This window comes from Falco peregrinus, chromosome 14 (genome assembly GCF_023634155.1).
Source record: "Falco peregrinus isolate bFalPer1 chromosome 14, bFalPer1.pri, whole genome shotgun sequence".
In the NCBI taxonomy this organism is placed as follows: Eukaryota; Metazoa; Chordata; class Aves; order Falconiformes; family Falconidae; genus Falco; species Falco peregrinus.
This window is the reverse complement of record NC_073734.1, coordinates 22,265,081-22,279,535: the sequence shown is the minus strand read 5'-3', so window position 1 is coordinate 22,279,535 and position 14,455 is coordinate 22,265,081. Positions and strand designations below refer to the sequence as shown.

At 37.6% G+C, this 14,455-nt stretch overlaps 1 protein-coding gene across 1 annotated transcript in view; it reads left to right on the top strand.

Annotated features, from left to right (window-relative positions):
* The first annotated feature begins 2,896 nt into the window (after positions 1 to 2,896).
* ESRP2 (epithelial splicing regulatory protein 2) overlaps positions 2,897 to 14,455 on the top strand; it is a 59,782-nt gene continuing 48,223 nt past the window's right edge. Inside the window, exons 1-3 of the mRNA XM_055818679.1 lie at positions 2,897 to 2,995; positions 3,913 to 4,037; positions 13,063 to 13,240. The gene's annotated coding sequence lies outside the window, so the exon portion shown is untranslated. The remainder of the gene's footprint in view (positions 2,996 to 3,912; positions 4,038 to 13,062; positions 13,241 to 14,455) is intronic.

Here is a 14,455-nt window from a genome sequence, read left to right as displayed (position 1 = left end):
GGTGGAAGACGTGAAACTGGGAAAGAGGAGTGGGGAGACAAGAAGGACCTTCCACTTCTGGCAGTGGCAAGCTGTCAGACCAGCTTAGCTGTAGTATTTAACCTCAAGAATTGTGCTCTGAAGTTTTGCTTGAACAGGCAAGTGTCAAATTAAAGATTTTTCTGAACAGAGTTTAAGTTCAGAATTCAATTCAGTTTCGCAGGTAGTCATGTGAGCCTGTTGTCTGGTAACAAATCAAACCACTGAAGTTTTATACTTAGGTATCATATCTATATTAAAGTTTTAAAATTTTCCCTTGTAATACAATGCAATTAAAAAAGACATACAGAGACTTCAATACCCTCAGCCAGTTTTGAGTAAACTTACCATGCCCAATAAGATGAAAAGTGGCAGAGCAACGTATCAGTTTACTATGATTTTAACAGTTTCTTAAACTCTGATCCAGCATTCTGTTAGCAACGCTGCTGAGCCTATTGAATATGCTATCACCCGTAACTTGTGTTTTCATTCCTGTCATCTGGAGCAGTTCTAAGCAGCAGAACTACTGAGCACTTCTGGCAGCAGAAAGGATCTTATGAATGTTCCCTAGTACTCTATGGGTAAAATCATCCCAAATGTCATACAATGTCTTTGTTGGCCTTTTAAACTGAAGCAGCTAACTTTGAAGGAAATTGGATAGTGTGTACCTGCCTTTTCTGACAGTACACCAAAGAAGGCTGCGCTTTCTGCTGTAGGAGCTCTGACAAGTAGATGGGATGTGTTATTGTTTTCAGCTGACAAAACTGTTCGTAAAGTAAACTTTATCTATTACCAAGTCTGGAAACATTTTCCTTATTCTGAGGCTGAATAGATCTTTGAAATGCTTTTGCCAGGCCAACTATTAGTATGTATTTGTGTTAACTAGTTACAATTCACACAAAATATGAAAAATCGTAGGCTGTTAGCCACATGAGAGCTGAATTAAGTTGTGAATTGTGTTTGCCTTCTGGATCACAGCTTGACTACCCTGATCTACATAGTAAAAAATGTTCAAGCAGAGAATACCATATTATTCAGCTGTAAGGGTTAATGTAGTAATGACGAAAGGTAAACTCAGCAAATAAATGGACATTTACTATTTAACATATGTGATGTAGTATTTCCACTAACAAATGCTGACAGTGCTGAATGTTCCTATGGACTGAAATTTTTTCTCTCAGTTTTTTGGAGCCACAATTTAAGACAAAAGATTCAGATTTTCTTTTTCCCTAACAAGCTGAAATACTCCTTTTCTTGTCCTGCCTCATTGAGACAAACTGTACAGCAGTGCCACAGCAGTATGTTTGTCCTCTTGCCTTGGGTGAATTGCGCAGTCACTGCCTAAGAACATTTTCAAAGGTGACCCAATTCTGGGTGGGCTGTAAAGAAAAATGCCTGTTTAAAAAGGGAAAGGGAAAGAATATCCATGGACTCTTCAAGGCTTCTGTCTATCACCTCTATATTATGAAAGCCTTGTATCTGATTCCCACATGTCATTATTATGTGTATATAAACATACATATTTTATATTTAAAATTGGATTATGTCTATTATTCTGTGGTTTTCTTTGTAGTGCATATGAAGTGTGAGACTTTTTACTGTTTGAACATGCCTCCTGTATTTTTTAGATACATCTACTTGTTTTGATACTCTTCTTCAGGGTAAAAAATTCAAATTTGTCCAGAGAACACACAAACCTGGGGGAAAAGTCTAATCATTGGGTAGAATTTTACTGTCATCTTCCCAAGACATTAAGGAGAATTATTACAATTAAGTTGAAGGAAGCAAAGAGAAAGAGAAGCCAAAAGATATTGTGCAACTGTTGAGCAGAGTTTTCTTCTATAATGCTTTGTAAAGCAAACAAAACCAAGAATCTCTTTATGTGAGGTTAGTCATTTAAGACTGACCATGCAAATCTGAATGGTGTTTGATCCATAGTGGTCCATACTGTGCTACCATATATAGACTACCATAAAAGTAGTGTAGGTACAGCTTAATGTTACATCCTTCTACTATTTCCTGAACACCATAAAAATTAGTATGTATTATTATTTGAATGAGTCCCTAGGAGAAAATCCACGATGAGATGTTTGTCCTGTTGATGGCACTTATTATTTGCTTGGAAGTTAAGACAGTAACTGCAGAGCACTGGTATGGGATACTGTGCTGCTACCTTCTTCCAGAGTATGTCTTATAAGAGGTTCACAATTTTATGGCTAAACACAAATGCATTATGATATGATTTCTATTTAAAGGCCTTACACACTAATTTCAGCTTTTTAGAGCATACTTCACTGAATTCCGAAGCCAGTGTGTGGTCTTGCAGTGATTAAATGGCAGTTATGTCTCATTAATATAATCCTACCCTTTAGCCACGGGCAAAGCACATAGTTTTGGAATTTTCAAAATGACAATGAAGGCAAGTATTACAAATATCCTTAAAACCTGCATTCACTGCATATCTTACCATGGTGGAATAAAATGCATCTAAATAGTGCAAAGCAGTAGGGTACATTAAGCGTGACAGTAGCAATGCATTCTTTATTCAGAATGGATACGGAGTCCAGGAATTATAATATAACTAATTTATTTAAAGTAATGGCAATAAAAGTTTTCCTTTCTTGCTTTAGCTTTCAACAGAAATTCACCCATGTACTATTCAGGACTAGTAAATGAATTTTTACAAGGCCCACTGGAATCTTTTATCTGCTGATTTCTATTCAGTCTGCTTAGCAGGAAGCAATAGTTGAACTTGAATGCAACAAGCTAGCTATGTGCTGAATGCTGCCTTCGCAACTGACCTATGTCATCTCACAATGAAACTTCTTGAGAAACTGTGCAAACGGTAAGAAATACGAGATTTTTTTTGCAGGAATGTGGTTTCCATCACATTTGGGATCTTTGCATGGCCTAGGAAAAATTCAGTCATCATCCAGCTTTGGACGTAAGCCTGCCATTGGAGTTGACTTGATACACAGTGAGTTCTTTTCTACATTCGTAATCAATAGAAGCGTATCCTCATCCCCTTCCAAAGGCCCCATTTGGCACACCTTTTGAATTGTGGCTAAAATATAATTTCACACTATTTTCGAGTAGGAGCAGGTACCCTGATTTTCTGAATCGTCACAGAGAATTCTGCCAGTCATGCCTTCTGTTATACCAAGGATATCAAATTGAAGCACATGGACTGCCACTGTGGCCGTGTGTCGGCATGTGTGTACACAGAGGAAGGATAATGAGACAGAAAGATAAGACATTAAACACCTATTCTATGTAGTACTTGTAGTTCATAACTGACATATGAAAAAAATAAATTGCTTTGAGTCAAGCAGTTCAGAAGTAATCCTTACTATGCTGACATAACTTAATTTTACTATGTTTTTAAGGTGCAGCCATATGTAGAGTAGGTGACAAAAGCATAATCCAGATGGAAAGCAATTATTAATGGCTACACAAGGAGCAACAGTTGCATAGGTATACTGACTGCAGAATGAAGCGGCTTAAACAGGAAGGCATTGCTGGGAGGGGTGGAGGAAAGGTATCATAAAGAAGCATTTATGTGAAAGGAGCACATCTCCTAGGCAGTCATCCTAAAAAAGGGTCCTGTGTACTGCTGGTAGAAAAGTGAGAGAGTCATATTCAAATCAAATGTAAAAGTAATAAGTGTATAATGGCATTGTAGCAGGTGTGAATTTCACCCTGTTAAGGCAGTTTTTCTTTGAAGTGTCATTTCCTTTCACTGCGGGGAAGAGGGAGACAGTGATGACTGTGTTATGAATGTGTTAAGTATTACTTAATTCATACTTGTAACACTATTGTGGGAAACTTGTGATCTCTACAGACTTTTGATCATTCTGTATTGCTATATACTCAGCTAATATTCTGCATTTTCAGATACTTGAGAGAAAGTATAAAAAAATATAAACCGAAGGAAAGCTGAGGAAGCCAGAAATGGTAAAAGGGAACAGACCAAGCGTCTGCCTTTGGCCCAAAGTTGAAAACTCCGAGGAAGCAGAAAGGTGAGGTATGAAAATGAATATGTAACAAAGGATCTATGTATATGTGCATGTAGGTATACATCCATATTTGTCTGTAATATGGAATCATGTATTGTGGTGAGTTTGCTGTCTAAACGTTAACATTGCCTTGGTTGAAATAAGATATATTTTGATTTAGGAAATAGATTAGGAAACTGAACTGGTATATTTTGATTCTTAGAAATTTGTTTTGGAGTCATTGAAGTTCTTCAAACAGTATATGTCTTTATTCTCTAAAGGGCTAAAGAAATGAAACAAATAGATCCCCGAGCTCTGATTTTTCCTTCGTGTATAAACAATGCTCTTGAAATGACTGGATTTTGTCTCACTCAAGGACACTGGATCAAGTAAACTCCTCAGTGTTTCACCCCCGTACAAATCTTTCTTGATACATGCTGAAGTTTTTATTTCATGTTAAAAATTAAGGCAGCAACTGAAGGTTTATAAGTTTGAGAGCATTCCAGTACACATCCCTTGCCTCAGTATTCCTGACCCATTGCACAAACCATCATGCCCAATACCATGCCAAGTTCCCTGTTGAAATGTGACAAATGTTTTTTGTCATCTAGCCTTGATTGTATTTTGGAAAGAAAAATGGAGACTGAAGAACAAATTTTATATTAATTAGCACTACTTGGCAATAAATGTTTGTTGCCCAAAAACCAGGAACTGTGGGCCTGACTTGCAGAATTGTTGGCTCAATTATCCCTTTTCCTAAAACAAACTTAATGCTTTTTGTCAGTGGTCATACAATATTTTTTTTCGACTGAGACCGTGTAATCCTGCATGCCTAATCCACAACCCAGATATTGCCAGTTCTTTAGGATTCTTGTAAGAAAGGGATGCTTTCTCTTCTACATGAGAGAGAAAACAAGTCTATCTTATGCAGCATATTGTCCTTACAGCAATGAAGAAGTTATTCTGTGACTCTGGGTGAGTGTATGCAGTGGTTTTGTAAATCCCTTTGAGCCTAGTCTTGAGAAAGGCCACTAATCCCAGTAAAAGGGTATTGCTTCATATGAAATTTTTACCGAGCTGTGGAATACATTCCTCCACCCCCATTGCCCAGGCTGTTTGCATACTGGGGCTTTGGTTGCCACTGCAGATAAACTGCACAAATAAATGAAACTGGTTGTTATTTTACACCCACTAGTTTTGTTCCAAGCATGTATATGCTCACAACCTCCTTCTTTCGCCCTGCCTCCCAGTAGTATATTGTGACTATTCTGGAAACTGCTGTTCCTTTGAAGCAATGAAGATGCATCTTCAAATGCATTGTCTGTCTCCTCTACTGCTTTTAGGTCTGTGCAACCAAGTTGTAATTCTTAAAGTATGAGTACTTTCCCATTGCATTTGAGCCTACATCATCCTAATGTGTACTGCAGGTTTCATTCTCAGAAAAGCAAAAGTAACAGTAAAGTAACTGATTCCCAATATTTAATTTTCTATGATTGTCTGCCCAATATATTTTCCTCTTTAAAGAAATCTTGGAGGAAACTTGCATTAAAATGCTGTTGATTTTCTGTCCTTTCTTTTAATTGCTGTGATTACAAAATACTTTCATGCCCATGAGCTGGAAGATTCTGATTAAATTCCCACAGAATACAATTACTCACACCTACTCCACCTTACTGCTGTGCTAGTAACTGCATCTTATTAATCATCCTTACAATCCACCCAAGCCTTAGCAGCTACTATAATTTGTAACATGTCACAAAAACGGTAAGAAATACTTGGTGGTAGCCTGAAGTCCCATTTGCAGTATGCAGTGGCAACAAAAAAAAGATAGTTTCATATCCTGAATCAGAGGGAAGAGTAAAGGGGGAAATCTTTGAAAGTACAGGAATGATTCATCAGTAAGAACGTTTCTAATATGAATGTTCAATGTGCTTTAGGCATTTTTAGGCAGCTTAAGTTTCAGCGGCGAGTGCCACGCTTTGATTATTTTTTTAAGTCGTACTGAATGAGTGTGTTTAAAATTTTTTTCTTTAGGTATACTATGGTTAAAAAAAGAAAACAAAAAAACCCCCAAACACCAAACCCCCCAACCCCTAAACCAACAGTCACAACAACTTTCTGAGATTTGTTTAAATACTGGACATCGACAGGACTGACGAATAGTTTTATATAATAATTTAAATTAAAGATGAACCAGAAAAAGAAGGATGCAAGTGATCTAGCAATTATACGGTGGTGCTGCCTCAGAGCACGGAGAGGGTTGGTTACATATAATGAACCCTTAGCCTGTCTGCTGGAACTGCCAGCCAGCCTGCCATTACTCTCATACAGCGTATGTATCAGCCCAGGGGGATTTGAGAGGAACCCATTCATTCATTTTCATCTAGTCACAAAGCAGCCACTGATGGACGAGCTGGATTCAAACTGATGAAAGGGAAGGAAATGTATTATCAGTATCCCAAGCATCAAATATTTTTGAAAAATACATCTCATGGTAAACATTTCCCCAGAACTTTGCGTGAACTATTTAACAAAAGCTCAAAGACAGGTGATACGCACTGGCTTTGCCAGCCAGCCAAGATCTTAAGATGGAGCCGTTTATGCTTTTTTATCTCCAGTTATCTCTCTGGAGTATAGGCGACTGCTCTTAGGGTTGCACAGTGCAGGAAGTGCTAAGTATGTTCATAAAGGTGTGGCTTAGCTCCCTAGCAATTCCATGGCAACAGGGCGTAGTAAACTAGCCTTAAGTAAAACAAACAGGCTTTGTGGAAATCAGAAGTTGAGAATGCAAGCTGTTCACATCTCTGTGATTAAAGCAGCTAATCTCTGATTGAAGGTGGTGGGCTCTGCAGGGAAAGGCTTGTTCCCCTACACCCAACAGGTTCACAAGGGTTGAACAGATAAATCTTGTGCTTTCAATACCAATGCAAAGGAATGTTTTTTAAAGTCATTTTTGCAAGAACAAGAGATTGAATTTACACATTATTTCATCACAAACATAATGTTAAATAAGAAGAAAAACCCAGTATCATTTATTAAAAATCTCATCACCCTGTACAGAACAGCCCATCTTACACTGACAGGAAAAGAGCAGAGCCCATAATACTGAAAAAAATCTCCACCTTTTGTTATTGAGCCCTTTTGCCTTGTTTTCCCCAGAAATTGTACTTTTAACAGTACAAGTTCAGCTCTTACATAAGGCGAAGCAGATTGCTGCGACTTTGATCTAGCTAGCAAAAATTGAATTTATAGACAGTTTTCCCTTCTCCAGGAATCTAGATGGCATAAGCACATTTTTCCTGCTATAGATACACCCTAGATATAGATAGATAGATATAGATATAGATATAGATGATATAGACAGGGATTCCTGCATAGATAGAAAGCAGTCGAGAGATCTGAAGAGGCAAGACCTGATCTTCACAGTCTTACAGCTTCTACAGACAACAGTCTATACAGAGTAGGTGTCAAATGCTACCCGCTGTGACTCATCCGTAACAGTGATAGCCAGCCTGATTGCCCTCAGTGACAGCTGCAGGTGTGCAGCAGTAACTGGCCGGAGGAAATCTCCATGTCCCCTGAGGCCATGCATTCGTGACGCTACAAGGCAGCAGTACCCCTTTTGGTTTCGCATTCCCATGAGTCACTGTCTTGTTTTTGCCAGACTGTTTGTGGGACCAGCCTCCGAACCAAATGAGGGAATGGATCCATCTTAAGGAATGCTCCACCAAGTTGAGGTGGTGTGGCACTCCCTGTGGTTTTAGCTGGATCAGACCCAGCTTTCTGAAACTGGATCAATATTTCAAAGCTGATTGATTCACGGTGTAGCGCCACAAGTAGTAGTGCAGAAGAATCAGAGGGGACAATGAGCCATAGGATAAGAATAATATCTTATACGATATTTATATAAAGGATAAGAATGAATAGCTGAGTCTGGATGAACAAGGTATGCCTGTAATTTATATTTATGTCAAACATTTTATTATGATACATGTGGCTGAAGTGTATGGTTTGTCATATGTGACAGGCCCAACCAACTCCTGACCACCCCCATGTCATCAGTAGAGGTATGTTTGTTTATAGTGTATACTAGGGTTTAATCTATCTGAAAATTAACGGAGGAATAGATCGGACTCCTCTGCCTCCATGCGCTTACACAAAGCAAAATGCTAGAGAATGGAAAGGAGCGGGTGAAAGATAAACTTATGTCCTAGACATCTACTTCCCCCAGAGTGTTAGCAGTAAGTTCACCCTAGTCACTGTGTAGCCGCAACCAGGACGTGCTGGGCAACTTTCTCTTGCCTGTGCCCCAGGATTCTTTCTCTTTTCCTCACCACCATATATTTCAGCGTAGAAAAGGCAAAACCTTGATGCATGTTAACTATGTCACCCCAAGGCTGAAATAATTACTTGAGAAAAGCAAGGAATGACTGAACAGAAGGTGACATTTCCCATCAAACAAGGGTGTGCCACATTGGCAGAGGGTTGTGGATAAGAAGGTGTGGTGGTACTGGCACTTATAAAACAGCCCTGTCATGGTACGTTATCACAACTCCAGCTTACTGTGAAGGGAAAGGGCAGAACTTCTTGCACCTGCCTGCCATGTGCTTCGTTATTATCTGTGTTTATAAAGCAGTTTTGTGGCTATTAAGTATTAAAATGCACTGAATTGAATCATATGGCATCTTAAATTTAAAATTTCTGCAGTATACCAAAGGAAAGAATCTAGGTAGAGCTGTACTCTTTTTTTTTTTTTTTTCCCCTTTTTTTTTTCATATTTTTGTTTTTTACTTGAACACATTTACTGACTGTGAAATATGTTACTTTGAGAATGTTTTTTCTCAGGAGTTCATATCACTCTCTAGTATCAGCCAGATGTATCGGTAAAGACACTACTTCCATCTTACTTCCACTGTCTATTCCACAGTATTTAAAATCTATCATCAGGCCAAAGGAAGAAGCATATTTGCTCAACCATGCTCAGAGGTTAAACTGAAGAGAGGATTTGTTGAATAGAAACAAGAGAATGTGTTTGAGTAAGAAACTGAGGACTCTACTGACATAACTGTAACTATATAATACATTTCAGTGTAAACTAGTCTTCCATGCAAGCAATTGGATCTAGAGGTGCTGTAGAAAAAAAAGAGGTATCTTTGCAAAACCTGTAGTTGTCTTATCAAGTTACAAATGGTAGAGCAGGAAATAAACTCATCTAATCTTCCTAGAAATTGGCATATTAATTCTGCTAGAGTCTGGTAGCAACAAGTCAGGCAACTTTTTAAAGACCATGTACTTACAAGATAAAGGTGGTAAAAACAAAAATACAAAAGTGTATCAGAGGCCTGATTCCTTGGGGAAATTGTTCCATCCTTGTAACTGGAGAGAACAGGGCCTCAAACATGTTCGAAATCCCCCTGTCAGATCCCAAGTATGTAATAATGGTAGTAGAAATGAAGTGGAGCAAAATAAACATAATCAAGATGAAAGACCAAGAAAGCATTGAATGACAGGTCTTCTATCATGTCTGTTTTGGACGCACATAATTGTATTCATCAGGTTATTATACAAAATACTTCGATTAAATGTTTTTAAAGCCTAAGTACTTCAACAGGTGGTTAGGTTTTGCTTAAGTTTTGCATTTGTATTTTACTTGTATTTATACTGCGGTGAGAAAAAGATGTGCATTAGCATATCTGTATGTGGAATAAGTTTAATTAAATTATAATGAAGAAACAGGTTAAATATCAGAGCAGCTAAATCAAATGGGAACGAAGTATTGTAGGAACACACCCTCCTTTTTTATCAGGGTTTTAAAGTAAGCTGAGAGCTTGTGGTACAATCTGAATAAAAAACCAGAGCTTAGTAATTTCTGCCAAGATACTCTCATGGGGCTAGTATTGGCCAGTTGTCAGTAAAGCTTGAGAAAATGTAACTTGCATAAATTCATTAATTGTGTAATACATACAGTTGGGTTTTTTGCCTTGAGCAGTTTGGACTTCCAGTATACAGTCCTTTGTATTCACTTGGGGATCAGTTCTTTCATCACTGCTATATTACAGAATTGATTATTAGCTCTCAGTAAGTAAGATATAGCATGCAGATCTTTTCATGTAGGTAGTGACATTCCTATTTCTTATGTTGTCTAATTAGTTTTTGTGTTTGCATGCAAGGCGACTGGAGTTGGATATCCAAAGTTCCAGGTTGCTTTGGCTCTCTGACTTTGAAACATCAGTGATTCTGTGTTTCAATGAACTTGCGAGAACTTTCTAGGTCTACAGTGTGAATGCATTTATATGGGGGAAAATGGGCGGCTGAATATCATTAATTCAGTGAAGGAATGAATACAAAATTTCTTTTGTAAAAAGTTAAAGGACTGCTGGGTTTCCTGTCTTGCTATTCCTATGACTGGAGGTCTCTGAGTTTCTCTGTTAAATATGAGGCATAAAATGACGCAGACTAAACCCTTCATGTAGACATCAGGTCATTCTCATTTTCTGTTATGAGTTAACCACTTGATTTTTCACAAGAGGATATAAGGTTTATCCTGTTGAACCTTCAGCATGCAAAGTAATTTTAAATTTTCTTGTTTATAAATTAATAAGATTATTTTATTTAATTGCATTTAAATAGTAATAAATCAAAGCCAGCATTTTGGCTTTTAGCTATTGCAGTGAATTATGTAATTAATATATGTATTTACTGGTTTTGCTGAAGTGTGATAGTGGTGGTAGCAGGGATGGTGGTAGTGGGTTTTTTTCTTTATAGCTGGTGTAACAACTCATTGTATTCAACCTCATCATTAATTTTTTACTGTTGGATATTCAGTCACACTGACAGATTTGTAAACTGCTATATCCTTTCAATGGACAAAGGGAGGATGGTTTAGTAATAATAATAAAAGTAGTAAGTGGTTTAATCTAAGGCTGAACATCAATTTGCTTAAAAACCTGCTACAGAAATAATATTTTCCATTGCATTTCCATTTTCATATTATACCTGAGACTAGTAAAACAGTGACCAATTGCAGTGAAGATTCATTTAGGCAGGTTCTAGGGGCAGTAAGGCTTCGCACAAAGTGAATTTTCGGTCACAGGTAAGGTAGATTACTACCTGAAACTTTCACTTGCATATTCATCTCATTAGGTAACAGAAATTGTATCACATGGCTTGTCTAACCACAACTTGAAGATCCTGTCTCAACTAGTTGCAGTGAATTATTTAAAAATTTAGCAGTGAGATCAGACTAGCCGCTAGGAGGTTTCTCACCAGCAAAGCAGTATGGCATTGGAACAGGTCATGCAGGGAGGTTTTCAAGACGCAGTTAGACAAAGCGTTAGCTGGTTCAGTATAGTGTTGGCACTAGTCCAGCTGTGGGCACAGTGTTGGGTAAGAGGACTTCCAGAGGTCCCCACCAGCTAACGTTTCAATAATTCTGGTTCCAGAAAGCTGTTTAGTAAGTTATCTGAAGGAAAGCTGCATTTCTGATGAGAAAAAAATTTAAATTCACTGTGTATTTGTTGTAAACTGTTAACTTTAATGTAAATCTAGAATAATATTGATGAAAGACACTACTATGCAGCATGTTTTATCTGTCCATAAATCTGATAGAAAAGTAAATGCTTAGATCTTTCAAAGCCTGATACCTGTAATCTAGAGAAATGTGGCCAAACAGCATACACTTGCACGCAAATGGGATCTGAGCATGTATAAAACCTTTGTAGGATTAAGACTCTGGATTGATTGTCATCCCATGAAGGAGAGAAGCTATGTAAAATAATAGGGGAAGTAATTTATTTTTTTTTTATTTTGCCTAGTCACCAATTCTATGTTTTAATTTACTTTTGAGTCAATAGAAATTAAATTCCAACTGGTACAGGATTCTAAGTGAGTGCTTTCAGAATGGCTTGATGGGGCTAATACATGCAAGCTAATACTCCATTGGAAACCACCTTTCTGAAGCACTTCTGCACATTGCCGAGCTTTTGTGAATATCCCAGTGGAAATTATTTCATGTTTCTACACTGCATTGTAATCATGACAGACCTACCAGGCAGACCGAAAAATCAGATCTCTCTAAACATCTGGACGGCAATCAAAGAACACCGTTAAGCAGTTGTTCCCATGCCCTTTCCCACTCATTTGCTGTTAAAGAAAGGATGCCAGAAAATTCTTTACATATGGGTTTATGTTTCAGGAATTACACTAAGCTCCTCCTTCAGAAAAGATTGCTACAGTTGCTTATAATCCCATCCAGGAGCCAAGGACTGAAAGGGTGTGAAATCTATATGTCTTTTCACATTTACCTGCAGCTCACTTACAGAACTTTTACTTCCTGTGCCAGTTCAGTTTGGAGGTGCTGAGGCACACAGATAATTTATTACTATCCCTACTGTGCAAATAGACACCAAAGTCCATACTTCCTTAATTTAGCATCTCTGTTTCTCAGAACTGCAGAATAATTTCAGCTAGGAGAGACCTCTAGAGGTCATTTGGTCCAACCTCCCTGCCCCACCAGCATGGCCAATTCTGAAGTTAGACCCAAATTCAAAGATAGTTCATTTTTCTCAGGGCATTTCAAACCATTTTACAAGGTTAAACATCATCATAATCATTGTCTTCTTTTTAACTGATGAGTGAAATATTTGTAAGGAAGACAAATAACTTCTCAATATTATACAAGTTCAGAATAGAAGATTGACTTCTAGTTTTCCTGAAAGGTAATTAAAGTATTGCTGAATGTGGCCAGGATATTACTCCAGATCTCATGTCTCCAAGTTTCTTACTCCTTTTATTAGGCTATAATAAAAGGGCTTCAGTGATCAGGACATTCTGTCCACAGGGGTTTTTAACAATACTGTAGTAAAGGTAAAAGGGGTGGTGTTGTTTTCTATTTTTTTTGTCTTTGTTTGGCTTGATTCATGAAGCAGTATAGTGTGTATAGTGAGAATGAATTTGTCACTACAGATTTGTCCATTGCAAGCACAATGCGTTTAATGAGCTTCTTCATCATTCTCATGTGATCTAACTGTAAATCCATTCTATTTTCCAGTTTTGTTTGTTTGCTTAAAAAAGAAACAAAATAATCACAATACTGAACTTGCATAACAATGGATGTCCATCTTGAAAACTTCTATTCTCCACCCAGTTACATTTATGAGACATTATCCTTGTATGAAGCCTACAAACAAGAACCTCTATAAATATGCCTGCCAAGATGAAAGCTAAAGGTGAGCAATAACTCTTTATTTCAGCAAGATCTTGGTTACAAATTAACTTTGCTAATGCTTAGTGTACAGAGGCTTGTCCCACATGTTGTTGCAGGAAATGGATCCTGTTGCTGTTGGGTGAACACATACGATGTCATTCCTTTAAATTTTTTAGATCAATAACATTGCAGAGACTGGTATAATTAAGGGTTGCATGCAGAGAGATGGAGGGTTGTAGATAGGAGGTGAATGGGAAACTGGTTGCATAATCTGATACTTGAAAATGTCTGAAATCCCAGGAAGGCCAGCATTTATTTAAATTTTTCTTTTAAACATTTTAGAGTATGTTTGAAGTCCATTTAGCTAGAATAGTTTTGAGAAGTCAGTTACAGTAGAATTATATGAGTCAAGATAGTCTAGGAGTAGAAACCAGATGGGTTTTGTAGGAAGAGCTACTACATTTTATTAGATGAGCTAATATAATTGTGAAAAGCATACAAGCTTTTGGGCTCACTAGCCTCTGATACCATGCATAGATCTGAAGTAAGTTTTCAAGGGTCTTTGGCATTGATATGAATAGTACTCCTTTAATTTGACAGGTTGCTGTAAGTGAATTATGCTACCTTTGTCTTTCACATTAGATCCTAAAAGACAATTGCAAACGTATTGGCATTCTCTGTGCCAGTTCACTGAGGCCTGTGAGCATATATGTCAAGCTGGCCAAGAATAATGACGTGTATGATCTTCTACAGAAATCTGCTAATTATAATCCCTTTTCTACGAAGTAATTACATATTAGGGCTATGAAATGACACCCTCACGAAGGCAGCTAAATTGTAGCAGACTGGTACTTCTGCGAACATAGCTACAGGTAAAATCTGTGTGTACATTTGCGTGTACAGACACTGCCTCCCCCAAACACCCCCATGGTATATGTGTTTTCAGGAAGAGTGAAATAGGTTGGATAAGAGGAACAGTTCTCACACTTGAAGGCAATGGTTTTTTATGGTTTTTATTACAGACTTAAGGAATAAGAATCATCCCATACACAATGAACAGGCTGTTATGCTTTTATTCAGGTTTTCATTTTATGAAGGACTTCTAGACAAGTATTGACAGAGGAAAATACAGCTGTTGTGTAAATTCAGCGATGCCAGAAAATAAATTGCTGAAAACATTTTGAGTATATAAATATATATGTTACAAATCCAAGTTTTCATGTCTGAGTGGGAATTT